The sequence below is a fragment of the Argiope bruennichi genome, chromosome X2 (genome assembly GCF_947563725.1).
Source record: "Argiope bruennichi chromosome X2, qqArgBrue1.1, whole genome shotgun sequence".
Lineage (NCBI taxonomy): Eukaryota > Metazoa > Arthropoda > Arachnida > Araneae > Araneidae > Argiope > Argiope bruennichi.
The window spans coordinates 61,451,137-61,466,626 of NC_079163.1; the positions used below are offsets into that span (position 1 = coordinate 61,451,137).

The 15,490-nt window shown below is 27.7% G+C and overlaps 1 long non-coding RNA gene across 3 annotated transcripts in view; it reads right to left on the minus strand.

The window, feature by feature from the left end:
* LOC129960979 (uncharacterized) overlaps window positions 1–15,004 on the minus strand; it is an 88,948-nt gene extending 73,944 nt beyond the window's left edge. For 2 of the 3 annotated variants that reach the window (XR_008783736.1, XR_008783737.1), the window contains exons 1-3: window positions 14,694–15,004; window positions 3,142–3,214; window positions 677–760 (exon numbers count right to left, since the gene is read on the minus strand). This is a non-coding gene — a long non-coding RNA (uncharacterized LOC129960979). The remainder of the gene's footprint in view (window positions 1–676; window positions 761–3,141; window positions 3,215–14,693) is intronic. The other variant, XR_008783735.1, reaches the window with a different exon arrangement.
* Between the last annotated feature and the right edge of the window lie 486 nt (window positions 15,005–15,490).

Genomic DNA, 15,490 nt, shown 5'->3' on the forward strand with positions numbered 1-15,490 from the left:
AAGAACAGAATAAAGTTTTAAAAGTATAAGAGTAAGAAAAAAAGTGAGAAATAAAGTTTATGTAATCAATTCCAACTTTCACTGCAATAAATAAATCATCAGCGAATTAATTTTTTTATATAACACTGCATCTTGGAAGTAAAAAAAATAAAGTATTTTGCATTTATGAAAAAGATTTATTATACACTTATATAAGTATTATTTAGATCTGTACAGAAAGAGTGAACCAGTATATTAGACATTTATGTATGTAAATCCTCCAGCAGTACAAATTTCAGGGTCTCCTTTCAAGCTTTCAAAACCAGATATGCATTGAATCAATACCTACACCTGTGCATAGATAAATGTAAGACAACATTTTTATTAACTGACTCTTTTACACTATGGAGTCATATAAAAATTCAATTTTTAAAAATTTTTTATCAACTTCCAAGGTGTTCTCAAATAATTGACAATCTTATTTAATAAAATTTTGTAACTGGAAATATGTTCCTAGATGCAATATTTAAGGAAATAAACATCTGTTCAAAGAGCACTATATTTCTTGCTTTTGAGTGTGATAACATTGTACAAACTTTAGGGTTAAATAAAATAAGGGACTAAGATATTTTAGCTATTTACCCATCTTAAGTCATCTTTAAAATTTAGCATGTTTTTTTAATAACAGTTAAATTACCTGAATAAGAAAAATGGAAGTGGACTTTTACATAATACTCCAGACTGTATTTTTCCAAATCTTCTTATTTAGCTTGTAAGCTTCCTGAAATAGATAAACAGGAACGTTATTACAAGATCTGGAATCAGCAACCTCAACAAAGAAAGTACAACAGAGAATATAAAAAGATGCAGGAAAAAAAAAAAAAAAAGATAGATGCAATTGTTTAAAAAAATACTCTGAAATAAGCAAGAAAAATTATTCCATGAAGAATAGAACGTAGCTAAAAACAATCTGATGAACAGAATGTAGCATCAGTAAGTCTAAATTGTGTGTAAGAAAATATATATTTTTTAGATTGAAAATCAAAGCCTTCTAAACTAAACTAATTGCAATGACACCTAGAAAACTTTTAACGTCTAATGCCAAATGTATTAGCTCTTGATTACTACTAAGACTGCGAAACCAAGGATAATTTTTTTTTTCAGAATATCTTCATTATGCATCTTTTACAGTTTAACTTGTAACTAAAAAGCATAAATTTACATAAATAAACCTGAAATACAATTTTTAATATCCAATTAAAAAGCTAGATAGTTTTTTTTTTTCAAATTTTGTTCATAAATACTATGAGAAATTAGGAAGGTTTCATGATAATTAAATAGTTAACTTTTTATTATATATTGCATATTCAACATGGCATTATTAATGAAATGTTGAATATGCAATTTTATTTAGCAAACTGAATTTAAAATAGCTAAAACATGGAAAAGTGGGATATTTCAATAAAATTGCTATATCTTGCTGATACTGAAAAATGTCATCTTAAAATGATTTTAAGGCTTCTTGTTACTTCAAAATTGAGCCAACATTTCACTGTTTGTTTTTAAAAGTTGATAGAGATTTAAATATATTGTTCAAAATGATTGCTTTCATATTTCGTGCTGCATATACATATTTAAACTGCGCCTCAGAAACTTTAATTGAATTTTATAACATTCTTTGAAAATTATTTATTTATAACTTAAGGGATTTAAAAAAAATCATTTGGGACAGTCTAATTTTTCAAGAAGTTACAAGATTTTAAATTTCATTGATGTAACAGACTGTCTCATTTCAAACCAAAATAAAGTTATAAAGAATAGAAATATTTTGTGTAGGGATTCTGTGTAGTATGACCATTAAATATTTTACTTTCTGGCATCAGATGTTTACATCAGAGTAGCTTTCAACAGCTGATAACTTCATCCTTTGCTATAAATATATGTCATATTTTCGATTTTGCTCACAAATAATGAAGTATAAGACAAATTACATGAAAGTTTAAAAGTAGCTAAGTGGTTAATTTTTCACAATTGAAAAATATAAAAATTTTAACCTGAGCAACATTGAGAATAGGGCTAATATATATAAAAGAGTAAGAATGATTTCAAAAAAAGAGGAAAATTTCTAACATTACTAAGACATGTAATTTTGTTTTCAAGGCACTTTTTAAAATTAAGTAATGTATATGATGTACTTCAGTCTGAATATGCCAGTGATGAAGTCCAAAAAGAAAGCATATAGTAAGAAGGCACGCATCAAGGCAAGATAAAACATTGACTAGACAGATATATCATATACATTGCATAATTCCATTCCCAACTGTAGTAAAAATAAAATATATATGTAATGATATTTTAAACTCTAATCTCAATTTAATAAATTTACAAGGTTTTATCTTAATTTAGCCCATAATAACTTCATTCTAAAATATTCTCTTATTTCCTGATATAATTCCACTTTCACTACTTAATTAATTCAAGAGAAGCTTTGTAAAATTGCTGCATCGGCTAAAAGCCTCATTTTCCCACACTCCGAGTGAAGGGACAAAATACTTCTGACGTGCCAATAAAAGATCCCTGTGTTTCCCCTGCTTCGTCGGCGCGTGTTGCGAAAATCCCTATCAAAATCTCATTGTATATCAGCACTATAGAGAAATATTTTCCCTATCAATATCTCAGGTTTTATAAAAGACAAGGGATAAAATGTTCAAGAGTTTTTCTCTCATTTCTTTCTATGTCGTTCTGTGTTGTGTGTGTGCTCGTCGCTTGTATATAATGTCTGCGTCTCCAAGATGAAATAAAACGATGTCACGAAATCGAGAGTCACTTCTCTGTCTTCGAAACTGCATTCGGCTTCACATAAAATAATGCTTACATATATATATATACACACATACAACCAATTATGCAATTATAATTACAAAAAGAAACCAATTAAGCCAATCAAAATAAAAGAAGAAATTCCCCACATTTACATAAGAACTTTGGTATACTGGAGGTTCCATTTGAATCTAATTTACAAAAATTAACTATGTGGAAAAAATTGTAGGGCAGTACATATTTAACAGGGCTACATAAATGGTCCATCTTTAATAATTTTTCAAATTATAAAACAATTAAAAAATACAATGCCTAAATTTACTTGTAACTAAAAAATCTTACACTACATCCATCTGTAAGTTGTTTCGCTGAAGTGCTGTCACAACAATGACATTGCAGCATGGCGGACGGGGACCTGAAAGCATAACACAGATATAACAAATATATATTATATATATATATTACTAAAACATTACCAAAAAATAGTTTGTCTGAAAATTTAGTTGTTGAATTCTTCAAATTTTGTCTTTGTCATGACTTTGGCAAAAACATATGTCGAGTCTGTTTTAACACTAATATACATTAGATGGATTTTTTTTTCAAATATAAAGTTATTTAGAAAATAATACTTAAAGTAAATCATTAATGTTCTCAATAAGTGATTTTGGAAAAATCAATTACAAAAAGTATTTCTTTGAAACTTGTGAGAGTGCCATGTATTCATATTTTGGTATAGATAAAATTACATACTTCTGTTTGTTTTCCACGTCATGGGTAAATTATATATAAGTAATATAATTCTTCCCATGGATATTCAAATATCGTGGTTACAAATATGATTTGCAAGACTACAGGAATTTATTTAAATAGATTGGTTGATTCAATTTATTGATTCATAGTTCTTTTGTTTTAGATGTAACTAAAATATTCTAAGAACTTTAAAACTGCTTCCAGAGTGATGTTCCATAATGATTGAAATGGCCTAAAATGTTGAAAGCACACAAGATATCTGGCCTAGTTGAATTGGCAATGTATTATCTTATTTGGTAATTTTTCTATTTCCACCATTTCTTCACTATCACTTGGACACTGCAACTTTGAAAGAACAATATGCAGGGCAATGGCAAGAAACATTATCTAAATTTAAAATTTTTAATTGTTTTACAAATTTTATCGTTTTTGCGAATAAATAACTTATTGTCTGTTTCCCGAAATTCAACAAGTAATATATGACTTTTTTTACTTAAAAGTTGTATTATATTATTAATGAGTAGCTCAGTTCTACCAAACATTATGATGTTATAAACATATTGAAGTAATATGTTAATTTTGCACACATATACACAACTTACTCAATCCAATGTTTGAAAATTCAGGTTTTCTAAAACAAGATGAATTTCATAAAACTATTCATAGGTACTCTCATTTAAATCATAAAGTGCATAATTCAGTAAACATAAATGATTTGCTTTATCTAAACCGATAAAATTCTTATGAGCGTTTCATAAAATATAAAAGCTTATAAACAAGCTCATTTTAAAGCAATCAGACAGGGCTTCCATTTCTAGAAACATTCTAAAATTCAGAAAAATATTCTTATAATAATAAAAAAAATTACAACAGGGTTAAGCACATCTTCATAATATTCTCCATTTTGTTGATTGCACTAAGGTTCACTTTATCTCTAATCTTTTTCATCCTTTTCAATTGTAGAAATCTACTTACTGTCCAACATTTATACATTCTCAGGTTTAGGGATAAATTCCCGTACTTTTCTAATACACACCACATCAATTTCTTTTTTCTATAGCTTTTAGCCAATTTTTTTTTTTTTTTTTGAAATTTTATTGCCATGTTATAATGAGGTGGAATATCCATATTAACTGATTTTGTCTCTGTATTATTAGCATCAATCTTCCTTAGTGGTCCTAAGCTAACTTCGTCACCTTCTGTTCTTTCTTTGATTAAAACAGAAAATGTGTTTTCCCACTGAATTAAAAAAAAAAAAAAAAAGATAAAGTAGTATCTAGTTTTGTAATATGATTCAATGACTTTCTTTGACCTAAATTTAAAATTGATTCCCTGAGCTTTACAACTAATATCAGTTCCAAGTTTGTCTCTTCTAGATACTGTATCCCTTAATCATGTAACTATTAACTTTGCTAAGTAAGGTTTGAAGACTTTCCACTCTCTCAAAATCTTCCATTTTTATTTCAATCATAGATTATGGAGCTACCTCTTTTGTTATTTTGCATTCTATTTCCTTTTTATTTCAATATTTACTTTCATTATCTAAGATTTCACTGTCTATTTCTGGATAGGAAAGATAATATTGATTTTTATTAAAATTTTTAGGATTTGCAACTGCTCTACTGCATACTTAGCTTTCTGAAAGGCCACATTTCTGCCATGCTTTGTCCATTAGGAATTCGAATACAATTCAAACAAATTTGTAAGATATAACCTACCACAATTCGTTTTTTGGGATGCATCTAAAGTATACTTTGAATTTGTCAGGTGATATTTATATATGCTGTTGTACTGAAAATTTAAGTATATTTAATAGTTTTTTTTAAAATCAAATAGTTCAGCAGAAAATGCTTTAAATTTATTTTTGTAAAAACATTGTATTTCAAACATAGGTGAAATACCATAATGCTTTTACTCAGAAACCATTGCCAAGAACACTATCTTCAAGAATAGCCTTCATCAATGTATAAATAAAGCATTCACTAACAACATTGTGTTTGTATGAATAGAGAGCTCAATCAGCATGAATTCTCTGATCTTTTAAAAATTTGTCAAATTCTGCAAAGCAGAAGATTGCTATTTGTTCTAATACTATAATTTAAAAATTAGTAAAACTCTCAACTTTTTTTTTTTGATATTTTGTAAAATTGGATAAAACTTTTCCCATTTCATGAGAAAATTTGTTACATACCCATAAATGATCATTTGTAATAGTCAAAAAGTAATAATGACCAAAACTGAGTTTGAAGGTAGAGGTTTGCAAACATCTAAATGCAACAGTTCAAAAAGTTTGGAAAACCTTATTTTATCAATATGCTTAAATGAATATCTTTTAGATTTGGTCAAGGTTCATATGATGCAAGTTTATTTCTCAAATGTAGTAATGTTTTTGCACCACTACTAATATTAGTATTAATTACATAATGGGGATAAAAAATATCAATATTTCCTATGCTATACATCTATATCTTCATTACTAGAAGCTAAAAAGCCAACAATTTTTGCACAGTGAGATTTAGCAAAGTAACTTGGATAATAATAACTGATTTATCTTATAAGCAGTAAGCATTTTTCTACTTTCTTTAAAGAAAACTTCAATTAACCATTTTTTTTCACTAAAATAAGTTTGTTTGTTATGAAAAACAGGGCCAATCATTAAATAATATTTGAGATTTGACAAGTACAAAATATTACATAAATTTACAAACTCAATTCTTCAATTACTTCTTAAATACATTCAAACAGTTAAAACACCTATTATAGAAGGAGTACCTCTAAATGCTATAGACATTTTAGTAATATCAATAAATTTAAAATTACCCAAATGTTTTACATTATTAAAAAAAATTATATAATTCATAATGATAGTGCATTGACAAGCAAATCCTTTTAAAAAATACCTGGTATTTTAAGGATATTTGCAATAATATTAAAGATTTTGAAATGAGATGAATATATTTAGAATCTTAGTATGAATTAACTGTTATAGTTTTTCATATACAATTGGAACTTTAAAGAACTAGCAATGAAATCCAACAGGCTTGATGGTAAACAGTACTTTATAGCTCATTTGAGCGGACAGCATTTTGGGTAATATTTCTCTGAGATTTTGGCTATTTAATATTTTCCTATCTCCTTTTCCAATCTATATATAGAATTTTGAACCATGCTGTACATATACTGATTTTTAAATAATAAATTTGTTACGTAACTGGTTAGTGCCACAAAGAAAGTTGTATGTGATGCATTTATATAACTTTAGTAGTTTTACTGCTAGAGAGCAAAGATGCTGAGTTTGGATGATGTGATGGAATCATTGTCACAGAAAAGAAGTTATGAGGTTTTTTTTTTTTTTTTTTTTTTTTTTAAATCAATGCAATATTTTTGAATTTCTCTATCAAACAATCCCTTCTTGGCTCTATTTATATACAGTACCGAATATACATTTAACGCCCTTAAATTTGAAAAGATATATAGAATCATATATAAATTTATGTGAAATCCTATTCAGGTAATTACTTACAGTAATAAAAAATTTGTGTTTTAGTCTGTATTGAATGTATAAATAATACTAGCTTTCTTCTTTCATCCCAACAATATTTTTTAAAAAAATAAAGGAAATATTGCTTATATATAATTGAATCTAGGAAAATTTATATTTCAAAAATGTGATAGCAACCTTTAATAATTAGTATGCAACATTTATTTAAAAAGTAATAACCAGTTTTATATTACTAAAAATGCTGAGTATTGTGCCAAATAAAGAATATTTTATGCAGTGCTATGTCATTATTCTCATTCCAAAAGAAAACTTTATACTTTTACTTGTACATTTATAAAAAATAAGATCTACTGCATCTAATTTACAAAGAGGGATTCCACTACATGGGAAAAAGAACAAAAAGCCTTAATTGATGACAATCCCTATGAAACACAGTTCGAATTAATTACTGCATGGAATATTGTAACCAAACTATATATTTTACAACAGCTTAACTATATTCAAAAGCATGAGAGATATACTCCACATTAAATGAAAAAAAGTAGCATGGAATACAAAAGAATTTTATATGAACAGCTGCTTGAGAAAAAAAAAATGGTACTGAATTTTTTTAGGAGATATAAATAAGTTCATTCTTACAATCAAATGATGAATAAACCCTCGCACATGGTCGCTCTTATAACTATGTTATAATGAATTTCTGCCAACTAGTTTTTGGCAAAGATTATTTGTTGATATGACAATATAGAATTAAACTGTGTAAATAAAAAGACACAATAAGTTTTTTTGAAAATTGTGTTTGCACCTTTATTTCATGTTTAAAAAAATATTTCAAAGAATTCTAACATTGGAAGAAATCAGGCAGATTAATTACAACAGACAGATTCATTAATATTGAAGTAGAACCTTCATATCAATAAAGTGTTATTTTGTAGAACAAATGACTGTAATCTACAATAAATTTTTTGAATCTAGAAATTAGAAACAAGAACTAATCAATTTGCATGAGCTACTGAAGTATACATTTCTATATGCAACAAGGCTAATTTCCAATACGGCAATGATCATTATATTGTTGCAGGACCAATAAAAAAACTCTAGAAACATTTGGTAAAGATATGCTTTTCTACCTATTGCTTCAAATTGCAATCCACTTTACTCAATACAGAGTAAAGAACGAGAGAGTCTGACTGAAGAATGGTTAATTTTTCGAAAGAGAATATTAAAATAATAATAAATCATTTGCTGATGAAATTGTTTCAACAGGGTACATACTTATTTAAAAAAACAAGCACTTTCTAAATACTTTTTAAGCACTTTTAGAGAAAAAATAAGAAACAACCTTAATCAAATATATATATATATATATTTTATTATAGAACTACTAGCCGCCTTTGGCGACCAGCCGGTTCGCCAATCTTAATGTTCGTTTAAATTTTAATAATTAAATAGGTTGAACCGGAGTTTAACCCCCTTCTTCGCCAAGTTGCGATAACGCGCCAAAGTTGGCAATCTTTATTATGCACTATAATTGAACATCTGCTCCTTTGCTTTTCAACATTTCGCAAGGCCGTTGTTGGCGATTTTTAAAAATTGCGCCAAGCAGGGGTTAAACTCCGGTCGTACCATTAAATAATTTACGCAATTCCAACTTTAATAGATTCTTCAGCAAAATATTTTAAAACTTCAAATTTTGATAGTCATATAATTCCCTCATAATATTATAAAGGCCTTCAGTCATAACGTGATATGTATCTCTCTAATTTTCTGTTACCCCTCGTAGAATTTATGGTTTAAATTAAAGTGTAAATGATTAATCTGCAATTAATATAATAATATTTTTTACTGAAACAAAGCATTTTTTTTAATAATATGATTAGTGATAATAGAGTCACTGGGCGTTTAAACTTTATGGGCACTAAAGAATATCTTTCTTAACTTATGTAATATCTCAAGAATTTGTCAACAAAAATTTCTCAGATTCATCATGAACAGATCGATTCATTAACAATGTTTAATTTTAAATGCATCAAACACTAAGAAAATAAAATGAATTGTTTAAAATAATCGGTCGAAAACAGGTTTAAAAAAACTACTTAAAAAACGATGTACTTAAAACTATAAGCATATACAAAAAATATATAACTAACATAAATACAATTTAATTACAAAAGTATGCAATTAACCTAAAAATAATTTAAATCATTGAAAACAGGTTAAAAAAAACTTTTTAAAAAACGATGTACTTAAAACTATAAGCATATACAAAAAATATATAACTAACATAAATACAATTTACCTACAAAAGCATGCAACTAACCTAAAAATAATTTAAAGCATCCGTTGGTTGTCATGACAACAATCAGAACATAATGCGCAAGCGTGAATTTTCTTCGCCAGTTACGTTAACGCAAATGCGTGAATTTTTCTACGCCAGTTGGGGTAACGCTATGCATATTATACATTTTTAATTTCCTTTATTCTTTATTCAAAAGTACTTCAGAATGAATCTGAAACATGGATTAATTAACAATGTTTAATTTTAAATGCATAAAACATTAAGAAAATAAACAGAATCGTTTAAAATAATCCACCGAAAAATATTAACCCTAGCCTCATTACTGTTGGGAGAAAAAAGAAACTGAAGCCTTACTCTTTTGGCGGTGGGGAAAATGGAAGATTTTTTTGGCGGGAAAGTTAGTTTTTAATTAATAATTAAAATTCTAATTAAAATTTGAAAAAAAGGGACCCCAGGTGCACATTCCCGACCTCTAAGGTATACATGTACCAAATTTGATAGCTGTATGTCAAATGACCTGGCCTGTAGAGCGCCAACACACACACACATACATTGAGCTTTATTATAAGTATAGATAACAGGGTGGCCAGCATTTCTGCTGTTTGAATTTCCTTGACTTTTCCAGGTTTTTAAAGAAATTTCCCTAACATTTTAAGAATGTTTCCAGTGTCTTAAGAATGATATTGTTTTATTTTATTCTCTTCAATTATTGCACAATATGTTCTTCACTTCACTATTAAAATTGTTCTAGTTTTTATACAAAATCAATGTAAAATAAAATTTATTTTGTAGACCCCCCCCCCAATAAACATTTTTAATTATTGAATTTCAGATAAGTTTCAATTATGCACCCCCCCCCCCTCTTTTTCTTTTTTTTAAATATATTAATCAACACTAGAAGATACATGCCCATCTAAGCCGTCTTTTAACCAACCAGTCATATCTCAGAGCGCTTTGTCAAATTCATCCAGCAAAAATGCAATATAAAAATATGTGCACATTGGTGGAGTGCTTAAGAATGAAATGATTTATTTCCTCCCTTAGGGGTCTCCCCTATCCATACTGTTTACCAACATGCCAATCAGAACTGAATAATAATTTTACTAAAAGAAAAAAAAGAAAAAAATTGTTGACAAATACAAATGAAATCTCAGCATCAAAATAAGAAAAATTCTTCAATGAAATTAAAATTGCATTGACTTTTAGCTTATCAACTATAATTTAAAAAAAACTCGCCTGCACGCTGACTCAATACTTAACCTATAAAATATGGGGGGGGGGGGGAGTGAAAAATTGGCCCTTTTTTTTTTTTTTTTAATTTCATTAAAGAAAAAAAAATGTTTCAGAGGTATAAATTTCAAAAAAGATAGTATGAATGAATTTTGTAAATTTTTGTAACAAACAGTTTCATATACACCAAACCTTATAAGAAAAAATAATGCCTTCTCTTTTTTTAAAATTTTTGAAAAAATGACAAGAGGCACATGTACCTATAATGTATCAAATAAATTAATTTCACATATTTAATATTATTTTTAAATTATAGGGCATTTTGTTGAATGTATGGGAAATTTTAAACACAAATTTTTTTAAAAAAAATGTTAAAATAAAATAATACCCTTTTAATGCCATCCTTACCATCAATTCATATAAAGAATTTAATAATTCATGTTCATAATGTTCAAAAATAAAATAAAATAAAGTTTTACATAAATAATAGCAATAACATCCAATACTTCATAATTCAACAAAAAAATGTCTGAAAAGAGGAGAAAAAAATACTGCAAAATACTTATTTAATTAAAATAATTTTTTTTGGAATTATAATAATAGTTCAATATTTTACATTTTGAATATTAAAACCCCAAATTCATACTTGAGCTCTCTTAACACAAAGTATGATCGATTTGATGTTTGAAGGCAGGAAAAGATGGGATAGCTCCATTTATATCTCTTTAAATAAAAGAGACCCATTAAAGCTTAAAATCATAACAGTAACAGGAACTGGGCTTTAGTTAGGCTTGCCTTTTCCCATAGTACGCAAAACCCTTTTCACTAATTTTGCTGATAACTTGTTCTGAAAAAAGCAAACAAAAACATTCAGTAAAAACATTATATATTTATACATATATGCAAATAAATTAGATATGGTGGTTAATATTTCTCTTCCATAGTCTGTTTTAGACTATGAGTAAGAGTTTCATTTTCATTAGTTGCTAATGATGTTTCATTCTATTTATGAAAATATATCAGCGAATTATTATGTTTGATAAAAATTACCGGTATATAAAAAAGTTTCTATATTTATAATAAATTTTCCCGAGTTTTTCTGAACTCCTGGAATTCTTTGATCATTCCCAGTCAGCTGGCCATCCTGTATAAGTTTGAATGAAATACTTTAATTTGGGTATTAACTAAGTAAGTGTCCAATTTTATACAAATATACATGTAAAATTTTATTAGGAAATCACTGAATATTTTTTAATACAAGTTTTGCTTGTAAAACCTTATTAAAAGACTTTTGTAGCATATCTTAAATTATTTAATTACACTGCAGTTAGTAGTATAAGGAGAAAAAAAGGTTATACTGTTATTTCATTAACATTCCAACTCCTTGAAAAAGGTTAAGAACATAAGTAACAACTTTTATTAAATATGTAAATAAAACATTGTTTCTCTTTAGATATTTTCCCAAACATTTTCAATTTTTTCATTAATAACTTTCCCAACTAATAAATTTCATTAGTAATAAAAAGTTTCTGGCTTGTCGAACAAGTAAGAGTATTAGCTTTATATTAAATTTCAGTAATTTCATTTTCTAATAGAAATTTCTTTTTCCATAAAGTGATCAAGAATCTATCTTTCTCAATATCATTAATAATCATTTCATTTGGAATTTGTTTCCCCAAAAATAAGCAATCTTTTGAATGGGCTGATACTGCTAACTTTCTCAATTCTTTAATAATGTTTACTGAGTGGATTCTCCCATACTGCTTTATGTGGTCATAGACTATATGTTGTGGAACATCATATTGTTCATTTAAATTTCCCACTTCAGTATTTTAATTAATTAATGCCAAATCCTCTCCTCTTTTCAAAACTCTCCACATTTTTTTTTTTTTTACATTTATGATCTTGAAATAAAAAATTTAAAAAAATCTCATCTGACATGAAAATATCAAAATCCAGTAAAGGTGATTTGACTCGAAAATCTGTAAAAAAAACCATTTTTTCACCATTTTTCATCTTTTCTGATAAATGTACAACACAAAATATAAATCATTTTTCACACTCACTCTCTGTCAAACAACGTTTTTTACTGAGTTCATTATGCATTCCAATATTTTCAAAACAAGCTACTGATAATTCATACCTGAAAAACATATAATGTTATCAGATATTAATTTGTGGAATGCGAGTCTTTCAATAATTTGTCCTTTCTTATGTCTGCATTCACTTTACCAATTGCAGAACAAGATACATTGTTAGAAAAATCATACTAACATTAGCAATTTACTGAAGAAATAATTTTAACTGAGAACTTTTCTTTCAAAACTTTAAAAAGCACAACTGTTGTTTCACTAACTTACATATATCACATACATAAAAAAGAAAAAGTGGGTCACCACCAATACATCTGAAGTACAAGTGAAACCAGTTGAGAGTGTTAACACTGCTTCATACCATACTTCCTAATGAAGGTTATCTCCCCACCTTCAGCCATAAAAATTAGAGATCTTAAACAAGACTGTGATGCCATGAATACATAGATTATTATTTTCAGAGGACCAGTATAGAAGGAAAAAAAAAAGGGGGGGGGGGAGGAAACCAAGCATGCTCCAAAACTTTTTGTCTGGCCAATTAAGTCCAAAATTTATGACAGAGTTACAATCTTAGAAACAAGATAACTTACAAAATTTCATTTATGTAAGTTTCTTTTTAATACAGTATTTACATGCATAAGAACATGCCTACTGACAGATAGTCAACTCCTTAATGGATTTAGTTCCAAAATTTTGATTTGATATTACTTTAGATGCTAAAACTGTGTGCTACATTTGACCAATGTAGCACTTTGTGTTTTGAAGTTATCCTCTTTAATTGTACTCAAATTCCTGCTCCAAGTGTTTTTCAAGTCATTGTATTCACCGATAGGCATAATACCAAAAATGTCCTATTCGGAGATTTAAATCACAGAGATAGGACAAAATCTCATGTTTGAATTTCTGGTGATTACAATTCTTTCACTTTGAATAGTTTGTATAAAAAAATTTAAAAAGAGTTTTATTAGCATTAATTTATTTTTGGTATCTTTTTGCAAATGACCTACAAGTCACTTTTGTGCATCACGTTCATTTTACTTACTTTTTCTTTTTGTAAGCCTTAAATCATTAAGTGTATTCACTTTTAGAAATTCGTAATGAATCAAATGCACATTTTCCAGCATATTGGTAAAAAGTTTTAAACTTTTGTACAAAAATTAATTGAAAGAAATATATGTAAATAATTCACAAATGTAAAGTCACTAAATGATGTTGAAATAAAACTAACAAATAATCACATGCAGAAAATAAAAGATGAGCTGAAGTTACTGTTAAAAACATGACATGAATACATAAAATTATTTCTAAAAAGAAAGTATTTTCCCTTTTGTAAAAGGAGATGAAAGAAGAATCAAGTAAATAAAAAGGATATATTTTCCCCAATCTATCAGTGTGTCCTTTAAATTGAGATAAAAACTTTGGCCTATGAATGAATTAAATCTGTTAAACAAAGAAGGAATCGACATTGCAAAGAAAATACTTCCTATAATAGGATAAATGCAACGTGGTGAAATGATTTTTTTTTCAACAGAAAAAAAATTTATGCACCTGGATAAAAAAAAAATAAGTGCTTTTAAGGCCCTTATATAAAGATCATCACAAATAAGTAGTTTTTAAAGAATTCCAATGACACTACACATTCTGTTCAAAACAACCAGATTTCTTGCTTCATAAAATCCATTTGTTATCCGATTGGTTTTCCTGTCACTTCAGAAATTCTTTAATCTACACGAAGTACAAAGTCATACTCACATACTTAATAAAAATACAAGATTTATTTTTGTATTAATCATTCTGAACTTTATGAGATATATTTAATTCAACATCATGTATTTTTCAACAGTAAATTTAATTTCAATATTTATAATTATTACTTTTTATATGAATTTCAATAACAAGTGCTTTCAATGATATTTTTCACAAAGTAATATAATCCATTCATATAACCACTTTGAAAATGATTGTCATTATTTTGGTTCCATTGAAAATTTTTGCTTATGGTTACGTTTATTGTACATACCCAAAACAGGAGTTCAAGTTCCAATCCAAATATACAGCATATACTTCTTTCATTTCGCACAGCAAACTGAAGAGAATATATCCAAAATTATAAAACAAATGCAAGCAGTAATAATTCCCTACACCGCAAGGTCCAAAATCTTAAAAATAAAATAATGCATCATCCCCTCCAGAACGGACTTCCGATCCGAATCCATAAAATGAAAGCGATGATCCGAAATCAGGTCTTATTTGATCGTAATAGTTATACGTATTTCAATTTAATTCAATTTCTCTCGGTTACGGTGTGTTATAAACAGTAATTGAGAGAGTAGCGTTAACCGCAGGACGTATTTTTTCTCCCTCTAACTAACAGCGGATGCAACACGGTTCCAGTTAGTTGCTGTAGAGAGGTTTAGCGCTTAGCAGCCTATTGTGGTCTGTCGCTAAAATAGGGATTATAGCTATTTGGACTAGCATTAAACACTAACTAAGGACGGCACCAAAATTTTGCTCATAGAGAAAAACATAGGGATTTTCTGATGTTTAGGGAAAATGGAGTTTTTTTCAATCCACGTCATTTCTTCATCAGATTCCCCAGCTGTATTGCTAAAGCGGCAAGCATATTCAAAAATGATTTGAAATGTGTCCTTTGATTCTGAAATTTAGATTGATTTTAGGACGGTGTTATTGAACAAAACATAATAACGCTCTTTTATATAAAAGTTATGACATTTTATGAAAAGGAAGCTGTTGGAAAAAATTACTGTCCAAATAAAGAATATATTAAAGACTTCTGACCCGTGTTAAAGAAATCAT